Genomic DNA, 13,951 nt, shown 5'->3' on the forward strand with positions numbered 1-13,951 from the left:
ACCACGCCCCCACCTCTCTTTCCTATCCTGTCCCTCCTGTACAGCCTATAGCCCTTGACATTCACCACCAAATCATGCGTTGCGTCCCACCACATTTCCGTAATCCCCACTATGTCCGGGCTGGTGTCAGCCAGCAGGAGGGTGAGTTCCTTCTGCTTGTTGCCCATACTACGAGTGTTTGTGTAGAGGCATTTGAGGCCTCCTGTGGGTGTGTGTACCGACCCCCTAGTCCCAGCATTACCCTGGTCCCTATCTCTTACCTGTTTATTCACTTCGCTCGTTGGGCTGGGCTGGGCTGTAGTTGTGGGTGCTGTTTGGTCTGGCAGTCTGATGTTTCCTCCGCCCTCATCTTCCCCTTCCCCCGACGAGCCTAGTTTAAAGCCCGCCGGAGGAGGTCCACCAACCTAGAAGAGAACACACGCTTACCTTTAGGGGAAAGGTAGATCCCATCCCATCCCAGCGTGTCTCTCGTCGTGATGTGCCAGTCATGGCTGAGGAAGCCAAAGCCCTCCTCGAAGCACCATTCCTGTAGTTGGTCTCCGCGATGCATGTTTCATGCCGTCTGCCTCGTCCACTCACTGGCAGGATAAAAGAGAAAACCACCTGTGCGCCCATCTCCTTCAGCACGCACCCCAGAGCTTGGTAATCCTCCATCAGGCGATCAGGGCTCCTCCTGGCCACATCATTAGTGCCCACATGGACTAGGACCATGGGGTAATAATCGGTGGGCTGGATTACGGTCTGGAGCATCCCTTTCACGTCCTGAATCCTCGCTCCAGGTAGGCAGTATACCTCGCGTGCCGAGGGGTCCCAGCGACAGATGGGGCCCTCCGTACCTCTCAAGATGGAGTCACCAATGACAATCACGCGATGCTTCTTCCTCCTGGCCTTCTTGCCTCCTTCAGTTTGCATGGGACGCGGTGAGCATGGAGTTGCCTCCTCCCCGGTTTCGTCCTCTCCTTCCTCCTCCTCCAGGGCTGCCAGGACTTCGTACCTGTTCTCCAGCCAGACTGAAGGAACTGGTGCTGCCGTGTCTCGAGCAGCCCTGGCACGGGAGGTGACCGTCTGCCACTTAGCAGTGGAGGGCTCATCTTGAGGTGCATCCTCCTTGGTCATACAACCCTGCAGGGAAAGAAAATATCTGTCAATTTCCTCCTCTGCCTCCCTTATTCCCCTCAGCCTGCTAACATCCTCCTGGAGCTCCCTTACCTGCGCTCCAAGTTGAACACAGTTAAACAACACAGACTAGGCCATGACCTCACATAAGGGTGTAGTCATACAGGACAGTGACTCCAATGAAACTCCATAAAGGCACTGAGGTTAATTAGCTGCTGAGTGGGCCACAGACAAAAGCAAACAGAGAAATATGGTAACAAATATTCACAAGGAAAAAGTAGAAATAGGATTGGCTTACCAATGATGTTAAAAAATACAAGGCAGGTGTTCTAGAAACCAGGAAGTGCGAAGAGTGGTTCTTATCCCCAAGATACTGGGATTTTATGGAAAGATAGAGAGAAGGGCAATGCTAGAGGCTTAAAACAAAATGATCAACCAATATCACTATACCTCACAGCAAAGGTCTTAGAAGTTGGAAAGAGCTTCCTTAGGATGCAAGCTTTTTTAATTCTAAACTTTTTTAGAAAATTCCTAGTAGCCACCTTTCTTTAGAGACTCTTCTCAACCAATAGCTATTAACCACAAATTGAAATGGGGCCATATTCTTTTTCTGGCACATGGATACAGCCCTGATAGTGATTATGTGGGCACATCAAAAGCAGAATAGAGCCATATGTCATGGAGTGACCAACCTGAGTTTTCCAATATTTACCTGATTGTATGTTTAAATGGCATGACGCAGAACCATGCAGAGGTACCCAAGTTTGCTCAGCTGCTGGATGCAGTACAGCCATATTAGCATGATGGTCTGCTGAGGAGCAGGGCAAATGAGCCCAGTGAGCACCTTGAAACTGTAGGTTTACTGCTTCCAGTACCCCAGCTCCCTCATGCAGCTCTAGCTTAGGTATCTCTACACAATATTGCCTTGTACCATGGAGACATGGAAACTACCAGCACTGCAACTGAAGAGAGTCCATGAAATGTGTCCTAGACTGATATGTTTTTACATAGTACAATATTACATTCAAGAATAAAATATTCAATATTGAAATAAGGCAAATGAGGCTACCCTCTCCCACACGGATAAAACCCCTGTTTTACTACTCTGACTTCAGTGGGGTTACCCCACACCTTTGTAACTGAATGCAAAATTGATCTTTGCTCTGTGGCTCCAGCGGAGCTCTGCTGGTGATAGCAGAGGGATAGATGCAGTGACCTATACAGACATGTCCATTCCTATGTTTTGTGTTCCAGAAGACTGAACTGTCAGGCCCGCTACACTCCTGGCTTTGTTTGAACCCTATTTATTATCTAGTCATTGACTGGTATTTATTTATGTTGGAGCAGAAAAATCAATTAGTTTTTTTTCTCTCCTTTGTTATTACTCTTATTCTTTCACACTCTTTCATCTCACTGTCACTACCTTTCATTTACAGTCTGTTTTGCTTCCTTTCTCTTTGGAAGCTTACAGAAACACAACAGACAAAATGCCAATCTTCAATTTAAAAAAAAAAAAAAGACCGAAAGAAATAGGCCAAAGAGAGCCATGTACATTTTTTATGAGTTGGATGTCTCTTGAGACCATCAAGATTGCTGAGATGTTCCTCTAACCGGAGGATTGATTTTTTCCCCAGCTTCAAAGACTGTCAGTTGTAAAGAGAAGGAGCTAAAAAGGAGCATGGGAAATACTGACCTTACTCAAGGGGAAGGGAATCTGCACACCTGCTTGCCGATCTAAGGGGATGGCCCATCAGACATTATATGGATATACATTATGAAGCTTGCAAACCACAAAAGCAGTTGTTTTGTGTGTAGCCATAGGAAGCTGTATACTGGTGTAGAATTAGTTGGAAGACATTTTTATCTTCAAATCATTTTCTTTATTGGACATTAAAACTTTTTGGATAGAAACTTCAAAAAATAATTTTAATTTTCTCATGAAAAATCAGAAATTAAGAAAATAAAAAAATAAAAAAAAAAGTTCTGTAAAAAAGTTACTTGAAAACCTGTTTTTAGTCCCCCAGAAAAGTATACAAATATAAACTTCCAGGCAGCTCTAGCTGGAAGTCACCAAAATACTATGGTTATTTGTTAAATTTATAGTGGAGCTGCACTGGTGTCTTAGTTGGTCTTGACTGCATGTTGTTTACTACTGAGATGGTTAAATTCATTGTCCACCTTTATGAGCAATGATATTCTGAAAATCTAAAACTACATCGGCATTGAAATGCCTTCACATCCAACAGTCATTTCTTTAGGCTCCTTCTGGCCACAAGAGGGCACAGAAACTCTACCTTTGTACAACACAAGGCTCAGAAAAAACATCTTTGTAGTTCGGCAGAAAGAATTGGAGCAGGAATCATATTTATGGTCTCTTTGCCAGGATAGGAAATTGTAAGTAAACATTCAGGAGGCTGGAATCAAAGTTCAGCTTCTTTCTGTACAAACTGTTATCCTTGAATGTGTCCATATGTTACACCCTGACTTTCTGACTGATAGTAAATGTAGAAAACACGGTAATTCAGAGCTCCAGTATGGAACTGGAGATAGGCCTGTTGAAAGTCTCTGAGTTAAGATTAGAGGGGAGGGCAACAAGAATGATGTCGTCATGAGGGTCTGCTATAGACTACCAGACCAGGAGGAAGTGGCGGATGAGGCTTTCTTCAAACAGCTAGTGGAAGTTTTCTGATCACAGGCCCTCATGGTTCTCATGGGGGACTTCAACTACCCAGATATCTACTGGGAGGGCAATACAGCACTGCACATGCAAAGCAGAAATTTGTTGGAGAGTGCTGGGGACAACTGCCTGGTGCAGGTGCCAGAGCAGACAACTAAGGGCCGTGCTCTTCTTGACCTGCTGCTGACAAACAGGGAAGGATTGATGGGGAATGTACTAGCAGATAGCAACTTGGGCAGCGGTGACCATGAGATGATTGAGTTCAGGATCCTGAGGAAAGGAGGGATGGAGAGCAGCAGAGTAAGGACCCCAGACTTTTACTCTGCTTTTCAAAGTCAGAAAAGCAAACTTCATAGTTTCATACTTTCTAGGGTCGGAAGGGACCTGAGTAGATCATCGAGTCCAACCCCCTGCCATGACAAGAGAGAGTACTGGGGTCAAACAACCCCAGCAAGGTGTACATCTAGTCTCCTCTTAAAGACCCCCAGGGTAGGAGCCAACACCACTTCTCTTGGAAGCTGGTTCCAGATCCTAGCTGCCCTGACAGTGAAGTAGCGCCTCCTGATATCTAGCCTAAATCTACCCTCTGCCAGCTTGTGACCATTATTCCTGGTCATTCCTGGTAGCGCTTGGGGGAACAGGGACTCCCCCAATGCCTGCTGGTCCCCTCTGACTAGTTTGTAAGAGGCCACTAGATCCCCCCTCAGCCTTCTCTTGTGGAGGTTGAACAGGTTCAGGTCCTGTAGCCTCTCCTCATAGGGCCTGCCCTGTTGTCCCCTGATCATAGGAGTGGCCCTCCTCTGGACCCTCTCCATGTTGTCCACATCCCTCCTGAAGTGCAGCGTCCAGAACTGGATGCACTACTCCAGCTGTGGCCTGACCAGTGCCGCATAGAGGGGGAGGATCACCTCCTTGGACCTGCTTGAGATGCATCTGTGGACGCTTGACAAGGTATGGTTGGCCTTCCTGACTGCATCCCCACACTGCCGACCCATGTTCATCTTGGCATCAGTAATGACTCCAAGATCCTTTTCCGCCTCTGTACTGACAAGAAGGGAGTTCCCTAACCTGTAGGTATGGTGCCGGTTGTTCCTCCCCAGGTGCATCACTTTGCATTGTCAGTGTTGAATCCCACCCTATTCTTATCCACCCACCCTTGTAACCTGTCTAGGTCCGACTGCAGCCTATTCCTCCCTTCTACTTTGACTCACTAGGGAACTCATGAGCAGGATCCCCTGGGAAGCCAGACTGAGGGAGAGAGGAATCCAGGAGAGCTGGCTGTACTTTAAAGAATCCTTACTGAGAGTGCAGGAACAAACCATCCTGATGTGCAGGAAGACTAGCAAGTATGGCAGACGTCTAGCTTGGCTTAGCAGGGAACTCTTCAGTAAACTAGATCACAAAAAGGAAGCTTATAAGAAGTGGAAACTTGGACAAATAACTAGGGAAGAACATAAGAGCATTGCTCGGGCATGCAGGGATGAAGTCAGGAAGGCCAAGCACAATTGGAGTTGCAGCTAGCAAGGGATGTGAAGGGTAACAAGAACAACAAAAACACCTGGCAGCACAGTTTGGGATGGTTGAGAGCAACCAACAGTGGCAAAAGAACATGTTAGTGACTATTTAGAAAAGCTGGACATATACAATTCCATGGGGCTGGATGGGATGCACCTGAGGGTACTGAGGAAATTGGGTGATGTGACTGCAGTGCCATTAGTCATCTTTGAAAACTCATGGTGATCAGGAGAGGTCCTGAATGATTGGAAAAGGGCAAATGTAGGGCCTTTATTTAAGAAAGGGAAAAATGGGGGATCCAGGCAACTACAGGCCAGTCAGCCTCACCTCAGTTCCGGTAAAAATCATGGAGCCAGATCCTCAAGGAATCTATTTCTAAGCACTTGGAGGAGATGAAGGTGATTAGGAACAGTCAGCATGGATTCACCAAGGGTAAATCATGCCTGACCAACCTGATTGCCTTCTATGGTGAGGTGACTGACTCTGTGGATTTGGGGAGACTGGTGGATGTGGTATAGCTAGATTTTAGCAAGCCTTTTGATACTGTCCCCCATGACATTCTAGCAGGCAAGCTAAGGAGCCTACGGGCTGGATGAATGGTCTGTAAAAGGGATAGAAAACTTGCTAAAGGACTGGGCTCAGAAAGTAATAATCAATGGTTCAGTGTCTAATTGCCAGCCAGTATCAAGTGGAGAGTCCCAGGGATTGGTCCTGGGACCACTTTTGCTCAATGTCTTCATCAGTGATGTAGAAGATGGCATAGAGTGCACCCTCAGCAAGTTTGCAGATGACACCAAGCAGTGGGGAATAGTAGATTTGCTGGAGGGTAGGGCTAGGATTCAGAATGACCTAGACAACATGGATGATTGGGCCAAAAGAAACCTCATGAAGTTCAACAAGAATAAGTCTAAAGTCCTGCACTTAGGACAGAGCAATCTCATGCACCAATACAGGCTGGGGGCTGATTGGCTGGGCAGCAGCTCTGCAGAAAAGGACCTGGGTGTTACAGTGGACAATAGCTGAATATGAGCCAACAGTGCACCTTTGTTGCCAAAAAAGCTAATGGCATACTGGGCTGAATTGGTAGGTGTGTTGCCAGTAGGTCAAGAAAACTGATTATTCCCCTCTATTCAGCACTGGTGAAGCCACATCTGGAGTACTGTTTTCAGTTTTGGGCCTCCTGCTACAGAAAGGATGTGGACATAGCAGCCTTCAACTACCTGAATGGGGGTTCAAAAGAGGATGAAGCTAGACTGTTCTGCTAGATGACAGAACAAGGAGCAATGGCCTCAAGTTGCAGCAAGGGATGTTAGGTTACATATTATGGAGAATTTTCTTACTAGGAGGGTAGTAAAACACTGGAGCAGGTCACCCAGAGTGGTGGTGGAATCTCTGTCCTTGAAGGTTTTTAAGACCTGGCTAGACACAGGTTTCCCTCAGATGATCTAGCTGTGGATGGTCCTGCTTTAAGCAGGAGGTCAGACTAAATGACCTCCTGAGGCTGCTTCCATAGATAATTTGCTATGATTCTAGCTTTATTTATTTGCAACATGGCAGGTGTCTTGCCCCAAGGATCTGAAACAAAGGAATGAAAGAGGCTTCCAGTTGGAAGCTGAGGGAGATAACATAGGGAAGAAGAGCAGAGGTTGCAATGCTAAAAAACAAGTCCCGCAGCTTGGAGAGAGGAAGGTGGCACCTCCTGCCAGTGGTCAGTTGAACAACCTAAGGGATGCTCTAAACTGGCTGCTGTGGTTTATTTGGAATTGCTATGTCAGCTAAAGATTAGCACTCCATCCTGCCTTGCCACACATCCCTGCAGCTCTATTCCTCCAGCACGTTTCCTTTAGGGCAGCTTTCTGTTGCCTCAGCAGTACACCATTGGTTAGCAGTACACCACTGGATGAAGCCAAGAATCTGACTCTAAAATCACGCAATTCCTTTGGCATCCCCTGTGCATTAAACTAACAGTGATGTGTGTATATTATTTTTCTTCCCACTTCATCAATGATGATGTCTAAGGCATTTTTAAGAGATTGAAAGGAAAGGGCATGGGAGTGTGAAAGCTGGAGGATAGGAGAGGGGGTATAGGCAGCTGTATAGACAGCTAGAGAGGTAAATAGCTTTGGAAAAAAAGAGAGAGAGAGAGGATTATTATCAGTTTGCAGACTTTGAGAGCTAATTAGTGTCTACTGCTCCAGTGTCAACCCAGGAGGTGCTACTTCTTGCTCTTGAAAGGGGACGTAAAAAAATTATCCTCTAACTTTATGGAACCCCTTCCTCCTCCTCTCTGCCTCTCAGAGGCAACCTAACCTTGACGAGTTCCCAGCACTTCTATGCTCTTCTAACTGACAGATGCCAGCAGGCACCTCATTATGAAGGAGCTACAGAGGCATCCAAGTGGAAGAGAACTACGTGTGTCCACTGAAGTATTGGTATTACTCCATGACGCAAGGATTCTTTTGTGGCTCTCTAACCTTTATGGGTCATCTGCTGCATGTGACAGAAGCTTAGTACAGGGTGGCAAGTCTGAGGCTGTCTAACCTTTGCAAAGGATTCAGGACAATAGTGGCCTAATGTAGCTTGGGGGCCTAACATATTATTTAACAAGGATTTAGGCAGAACCATTCAGGTTTCTCTCCTGCTCTCCTTAGGGTTGCACAGACAGGAATGGGTTGCCAACAACGGAAGGTTACTCTTTCATCCTATGCCTGTTCTGGCAGTGCTACAGGTAGCTAGCAACAGGGCTGTTAAACTGGAAAAAAGAACAATAGTTGCATGGTGCTCCTGGCTCATACCAGGTTTGCTCTGGGTGTAGCAGACAAAGTCCTGGGGGCCTGTATATGGAAACAGTGCCTTTTGTCACTTCTGTGCAATGGTGAGGCTTCACATCAGTTTACGAATTGAAAGATGCAGCCAAGGGAACACAATTTCAGTTCATAATCATCGAACACTTAAATGTAGTCACATTTCCACACCAAAAGCTGCCCAAGGGACCCAGACTGGACCCAATTGTTTTAGATAACGATGTCTTCAGGACTTCAAGAGCAGATATACCAGGAAGAAATTAATGCATATAAAAGAGCATCTGGACTGGATTCAATAGAATAGCTCCTGTAGCACTGTTGACAGAGTTCTAGCCTGGGAATCTAACTTATAGGCACTCCCACTTTCTAGGGGTGTGCGAAGCGGGCCCTTTTCGATTTGGATTCAGATTCAGCCCGAATCAGAGACAGTGATTTGATTAATTGATTTGGATCGCTATCCCTGATTCAATTTGGCTAAAGACTTGATTTGATTCAGAGAATCAGTGATTCAACCATAGACACAGCTTTAAAAGTGTTTTCTACATATCTTGAGGTACCAGTGCGGCTTGTGAACACTGCAATGCTGGGGCAGATGGAGCATCCCACAGGAGTGCGAGGGGCCCTCACATGTTTGGCAGCAAACCCAGAAGTGGACTGGAAGTACTTCTGGTCCACTTCTGGGTCCACAGGGGATCCCCCTGCGCCCCCCTGGCTTAGCAAGTGGCTGTGAGGGGACCTCAGGTACTCCACCCAGACCCAGGAGGCACCAGTTGCCAAGCTGGGGGGGGCAGCGTGCTTTCCAGCAAACCCAGAAGTGGACCCAGAAGTGGACCGCAAGTGCTTCTGGTCCACTTCCGGGTCTGCTGCCGAGCACGATGAGGACCCCCCTGCACTCCTGTAGGATGCTCCATGCACCCCAGCATTGCAGCACTGATGAGCTGCCTACTACATAGAGGTATGCAGAAAAAACATTTAAAGCTGTGTCTATGTCTAAATTTATGAATCTTTCCAAATCTCTCCGAAATGCTTTGGAGGGTTCCGATTCGATTCAGAGAGATTAAACTGTTATTCAGATTTGGAGATTCAACCACTGCATCAGGCTGAATCTCTGCCAAATCAAACAAGGGACTGAAGTTTCGCACTTTCTGCCATTGCCTCATCTTTTAGATGTCAGCTGTAGAGTTTAGCCCTAAAGCCCTTTCTTACACACCCATTCAGCCTCAGGAAGAACTTCCAGCCGGAGTCCTGGGCTTGCATCACCCTCAATAAGAAGAGATTTTTGGTGGTGGGTTGCTTGGGGTTTTTTTGGCTTTCATTGACTTTCATTGGAAGTCCCTGATGAAAGATACAGACAGAAGAGGAAGTTGACACTTTTACACTATTATCATCACAACTGCACTGTCACAGGAGTCTCCTGAAGAATGTATGCATGTAGAAAACATTGTGCTGAATCACATGTTTGCCCTGAAGCATCAGCTACTCTGGAATGTCTAATATCTTTTCTCCTCACTTGTTCCAGAGTTGCACCTGTCTTCATCTTCCCATATTATCATTATATCTGAAAATGGAAGATTAATTATTTTGATTAATTAAAAGAGCCAAGTTTAAAAATAGAAATTAGATTATACCTTTGTGAGGTCTGTATGCGTGCGTGTGTGTGCACATGAGCATGTGTGTGTGTATGTATGTCTGTGATAGATGGGGGTGTAATTTAATAATTGCATAAGATAATGTGCTAAAATGCAGAACATCCAGACAAACTCAGCTGACTTCTTAAAAGAAGCAAAGGGAAATGAGGGCATATGGCCTCAATCCCATACCTTCCCCAACCCCAAGAAAAAAAATCTCATTATTTTATTTCTTTTTATAAAACTGAACTACAGCAGAGAACCCTGCTGTGATCCAACTTAGAGGTCATTGATGAAATGGTCTCTGTGCAGTCCCAGGTGCCTTTTGCTGACAACAGGCCATGGAGTATGAATGACTGCATCTGTGTATAAAAGAATGTATATAAATACTCAGTGTGAGTTGGGGTTGCAGAATTAGGCCTTGTATGTACTATCGTGCTGCAAATGCCACAGCAGACAGAGTCACAAAGGGCAGATAGCCACTTCATGTGAATTAGTCTAGGATAATAAGTTCAACTTAGATTCTTCCGAATACCATCCCCAACAATAGCCAGGCAGAACAAAAACAGGACAAGAAAGCTGGTGCTGTTGTTGACTTGCCCCTTTTACCCTTTCTTTCCTTTGTCCATGACTGTCAATGCCTGTAACCTCCAGCTCCCTGTCTGCTGAATGTTACCCAGCTGGCCTTCTATTTGTTTGTTTGACCCTGGATTCCTTACTTCTCTGTTGCTGTATTTTCTACCCCTTCTGTGGTGTGGGCTGTTCCTTTTGTAGGTCTATATTATGCACCGTTTGCCTCTGTGACCAGTGTGTGCTATATGAAAGGAGAATACATCAGAGAGTAGTTTGCTTTTTCTTTCTGGCTATACCTTCTTTTTCTGAGGCTGAGCTCCCCTTGCAATATCTGGCATCCTCTAAGTGCAGTAACCCTACAACTCTGCCATGTACCACTTTTTCCCAGGTGTTCCTATGTATCTTGCAAATGCATAACCATAAACTGAGCCATTTTCCTTGTTCCCTGTCTTTTTTTACCTAGTAATCAGAACCTCAAAGAATGTCTGTGGCCAGTAAGAAAAGAGGTCTTTCTTTAGGGAACCTGTTAATAATCTAACCTGGCCACCCCCATTACACCTGACAAAATGCTTTCCTAGAGGTAGCAGTCATGGTGGGGGATCTTTATTTCAAAAGTAAACTATTTGGCCAGTTGTGACCCCCTCTTTTCAGAAACAGAATAACAGCCATGAGGGCATAGGTACTCTGCAGTAACTGCCTACATAGACACTCTTATCCCATGGGGTACTTGAGATAGATAGCTCTCTCTACATCTCCTGAGGGGTAGGCAACTTTCTATTTATTGTCAGTAAGAGTGTGCACACAGGCAGTTGCTGATACTCTGTAAGGTCACATGCTAACTTCCCAACTTGTTTGCACTGACAAGAAGAGAGTTCTCCAGCCTGTAGGTATGCTGCTGGTTTCATAGTTTCATAGTTAGCAGGGTTGGAAAGGACCTGAGCAGATCAGTTCTTCAGTTCTTCCTCCCCTTGCACCTGTCAGTGTTGAAACCCATCCTGTTCTCATCTGCGCCCCCCACCCCCCGGTAACCTGGCCAGGTCCAATTGCAGCCAATTCCTCCCTTCTAGCGTGCCCACTTCTCCCCACATCTTAGTGTCATCTGCAAATTTGAATAGGGTGCTTTTTATCCCCTCGTCCAAGTCACTGATGAAGATGTTGAACAGTGCGGGCCCGAGGACCGAGCCCTGGGGGACCCCACTGCCCACATCCTTCCAGGTCGAATAAAGCCCATCCACCACCATTCTCTGGGTGCAGCCCTCCAGCCAGTTAGTGACCCATCTGACTGTGTAGGTATCGACGCCACAGTCTCCTAGTTTTTTAATGAAAATGGGGTGAGAGACAATGTCGAAGGCCCTCCTAAAGTCCAGAAAGACAGTCAGAAGACGGTAGATAGAATCATATAATCATAGAAAATTAGAGTTGGTAGGGACCTCAGGAGGTCATCTAGTTAGTCCAACCCACTGCTCGAGGCATGACCATCCCCAACTAGATTATCCCAGCCAAAGCTTTGTCTAGCCGGATTTTAAATTCTACAACCCAGACTCACACTGAGTATTTTACACATTCTTTTATAAACAGATGCACTCCTTCACACTCCATGACCTGTTGTCAGCAAAAAGCACCTGGGACTACAGAGACAATTTTGTCAATGACCTCTTAAGTTGGATCATAGTTGGTTCACTGCTGCATCTCAGTTTTATAAAATGAAATAAAATAATGAGTTTGGGTTAGATATTAGGAAGAATTTCTCACTAGAAGGGTAGTAAAGGGAGACTCCACAACTTCCCTGGGTAACCTGTTCCATTATTTTACTAGCCTTCTGGTGAGAAAAGTCTTCCTAATATCTAACCTAAACTTCCCTTGCTGCAACTTGAAACCATTGCTCCTTTTCCTATTATTGGGCACCACTGAGAACAGTCTAGCTCTGTCCTCTTTTGAACCCCACTTCAGGTAATGGAAGGCTGTTATTAAATCCCCTCCACGTCTCCTATTCTCTAGACTAAACAAGCCTAGTTCCCTCAGTCTTTCCTCATAAGTCATGTGCCCCTAGCCCCTTCACCATTTTTGTTGTCCTCTGATGGACTCCCTCCAGTTTTTCCACATCCTTGTAGTGGAGGGCTCAAAACTGAACACAACACTCCAAATGTGGCCTCATCAGTGCTGAATATAGGGGGAAAATCACTTCCCTTGACCTACTGGCCACATTCCTACAAATACAGCCCAGTATGCCATTAGCCTTCTTTGCAACAAGAGCACACTGTTGGGTCATATTCAGACCACTTTGCAGTTGTCTTTGTTGAACCTCATAAGCTTGCTTTTGGCCCAATCCTCCAATTTGTCTAGGTCACTCTGAATCCTAGACCTACCCTCCATTGTATCTATTACTCCCCCCAGCTTGCACTCTATGCCATCTTCTCGGTCATTGATGAAGACATTGAACAAAACTGGCCCCAGGACCAACCCCTGGGGCACTCCACTTGATACTGGCCACCAATTAGACATCAAGGCATTGATTATTACCCTCTGAGCCCCATCCTCCAGCCAGTTTCCTATCCACCTTACAGCCCACTCATCCAGCCTGTAGTTACTTAGTTTGCCTGCTAGAATGTCGTGGGAGATGGTATCAGAAGCCTTGCTAAAATCAACGTATTTGACATCCACTGGTCTCCCTGCATCCACAGAGCCAGTCACCCCATCATAGGAGGCAATCAGGTTGGTCAGACTTGACTTGTCCTTGGTGAATCCACACTAACTGTTCCTAACCACCTTCTTCTCCTCCAAGTGCTTAGAAATGGGTTATCAACATACTGGTAGAAATCCTTCCTGTTATCCATTTCATGCCTTGCTTGCTGCAATTTCAATTGTGCTTTGACCTTCCTGACTTCATCCCTGCATGCCCGAGCAATGCGTTTATATATTTCCTAGTTATTTGTCCAAGTTTCCACTTCTTATATGGTTCCTTTTTGTGATTAATTTACTGAAGAATTCCCTGCTAGGCCAGTCTGGTTTTCTGCCATACTTGATGGTCTTCCTGCTTATCAGGATGGTTTCTTCTTGCATTCTCACTAAGGCTTCTTTAAAGTACAGCCAGCTGTCCTGGACAGCTCTCCCCCTCAGACTGGCTTCCTAGGGGATCCTGCCCCTGGGTTCCCTGAGTGAGTCAAAATCTGCTTTTCTGAAGTCCAGGGTCCTTACTCTGCTGTCCATCATTCCTTTCCTCAGACTCCTGAACTCAATCATCTCATGGTCACTGCTGCCCAAGTTGCCATCCACTACTGCATTTCCCCACCAATTCTTCTCAGTTTGTGAGCAGCAGATCAAGAAGAGCATGGCCCCAAGTTGTCTGCTCTGTCGCTTGCACCAGGAAGTTTTCCCCAGTAGTCTCAAAAAAACTTCCTGGATTTCCTGCCATATTGCCCTCCCAGCCGATGTTAGGATGATTGAAGTCTGCCATAAGAACCAGAGCTTGTGATTGGGAAACTTCCTCTAGCTGTTCAAAGAAATCCTCCTCCACCATTTCTTCTTGGTCTGGTGATGGGAGTGCCTGGGAATAAGCTGGCTTGCCCCAGGGCAACACAGGGAGGTGGCAGGAGGCTGAGGAAGGCAGTGGGGATGGTGCATGGGGGACTGAAAGCCCA

General features: G+C 46.1%; 1 protein-coding gene across 3 annotated transcripts in view; it reads left to right on the top strand.

The window, feature by feature from the left end:
* RGS6 (regulator of G protein signaling 6) overlaps positions 1-13,951 on the top strand; it is a 575,278-nt gene that overhangs the window by 499,799 nt on the left and 61,528 nt on the right. The window lies entirely within an intron of this gene.

This window comes from Crocodylus siamensis, chromosome 2, assembly GCF_052110815.1.
Source record: "Crocodylus siamensis isolate JL-2025a chromosome 2, ASM5211081v1, whole genome shotgun sequence".
Classification (NCBI taxonomy): domain Eukaryota; kingdom Metazoa; phylum Chordata; order Crocodylia; family Crocodylidae; genus Crocodylus; species Crocodylus siamensis.